This window comes from Dermacentor albipictus, chromosome 4 (genome assembly GCF_038994185.2).
Source record: "Dermacentor albipictus isolate Rhodes 1998 colony chromosome 4, USDA_Dalb.pri_finalv2, whole genome shotgun sequence".
NCBI lineage: Eukaryota > Metazoa > Arthropoda > Arachnida > Ixodida > Ixodidae > Dermacentor > Dermacentor albipictus.
The window spans coordinates 159,905,616-159,907,562 of record NC_091824.1 but is presented as its reverse complement, the minus strand read 5'-3'; the positions used below and the strand labels follow the sequence as shown (position 1 = coordinate 159,907,562).

Sequence of the window (1,947 nt, the reverse complement as noted above, 5' to 3'; positions counted from 1 at the left end):
TCAACTTGATTGCGCTGCAGTTGTCTTCTGAGTGGGGTTCGGCACATCGAGGGCACACGGCCGAATTTCTGCAGACACCCTTCACATGGCCAATCTTCTGACAATTGAAGCATTGCATTGGTCTTGGAATAAATGGCCGAACCTGATGGCGAAAGTGGCCGACCTTCACGTAGGGTGGAAGGCAGTCGCCTTTGAACGTTAGTCTCACACAACGTGTGTTGCCGAGGCGACAAACATGCACAATGACGTTGCGTTCACTTGCTGGTTTTATAAGAACTGGGAGGTCTGCATTAGGAATTTCATTGTCAATGTCATAGATGACTCCTGTTATTGTGGCACCATTCGTTGGCATGATGGATCGGACCTTGATGTTTCCCAGCTGCGTTACATGTTGTAGTATGGTCAGCGCGCTCGGGTTCATCACATCAATTGCCAGGATGTTTCGCCTAGTGTTTATCCTGACATCCTTAATCTCGTTTGGCACAGTGTTTTCGAGGTACACGGAGAGTGCTTGCCTGTTGAGGACGCGCAGGTTGTCGGTAGCGTTCTGTGGCACAAACAGGATGGAGTGAGGCCATCGTTGAGGTGCTGTTTTCACAGTGTTCGAGCTGGACGCCGAAGATGAGTTGATAATTCTTCGTTTGGCCTTGCGGTACTGGACAAGTCGAAAGCTGTCTTCCGAGGACTCGTCGCCTGATGCGGAGTACAGCTCTGTGTCCTCGCTACCACTCGATGTATTTCCTCGCTTCCTCGAACCGATGTCCGCGGGTGAACGGGAACCGGGAGGATCCTCGGGGTGTTGCACATCCATCACCGCGATGGAGGGGGCGGTAGACCCCACAGGTGCAGTGAGAAGTCCAGAAAAGCACAGAGACGGGCGAGATGTGTTCCGCAAGAGAAGCACTTCGTCTTCCTCCTCGTCTTCCTCTTCTTCCTCTTCGTCTTCCTCAACAAAGGAGACACCAATTACAGCATAGGGGATGTTACATGTGCTTATTAATCGAGTTAAATGAATGAACAACTAATGGAAAGGGAACGAAAAATAAGTGGCCGCAGGTGGGGCACGAACCCACACCTTTTGCATTGCGCGTGCCATGCTCTTACCAAGAGAGCTACGGCGGCGCCATTCTCCCATCCGCTTTCTGGGGTATTTATGTTTACCTACTAGAACTAAACCTGGGAGTGTTAGCCAGCGCCACATCTCACGGCCTTGAACGCCTTGACACCTCCGCGTCAAGGCCGTGAGATGTCATGCTGGCTAACACTATCAGGTTTAGTTTTAGTAGGTATATATAAATACCCCCAAAAGTGGATGGGTGAACGGCGCCGCGGCAGCTCACAAGAGCATCGCACGCGTAATGCAAAAGGCGCGGGTTCGTGCCCCACCTGCGCAAATTTGTTTTACCGCGAAGCTGTGTATGGCTAGGGTTCCGTGCATTTTAGTTCTGCGTGTGCAAGAACCGTGCGCCGATCCCGGAGAGAGTGCAGTACCGCGCCGACCCGCGGCGGAGGTGAAGCAGGCTTCAAGCGCTCCGCCAACTTGCAAAAATAAGTTTAATATCTTAAGTGCAAATAGAACCTGTATGAGATATTAAGCTGATAAGAATAGATACTACACTCTGACCTCTGTCGGCCATGTCTGCGTTAGCACCACCCTCACTTTGTCGGCGTTCCAAGTGCGTGCGTATCTACTTTCCTTCCGCTCTCCCGTGGTGGCGGTCCCGTCGAAACGTCACGCGTGTCTAGTTTCCTCCGGCTTCTCGGCATGGCGGCCCCTTCGTCCTTGCGAATGTATGTAAATATCACGGTAAATGAGCTCGTACATTTGTTTAACATTCTGTGTCACCTCTGTGTCGTGTGCTAAACAGCTTCGCTGGTTATCCAGTGGAATGACTCATCATTGTTTTCATCCACTTTCATTTCCATTAGTTTATCATTTCTTTAATT

General features: G+C 50.8%; 1 pseudogene; it reads right to left on the bottom strand.

Annotated features, from left to right (window-relative positions):
• Window positions 1–1,457: 1,457 nt before the first annotated feature.
• Window positions 1,458–1,637, bottom strand: LOC135900028 (U2 spliceosomal RNA; annotated as a pseudogene).
• Window positions 1,638–1,947: the final 310 nt, after the last annotated feature.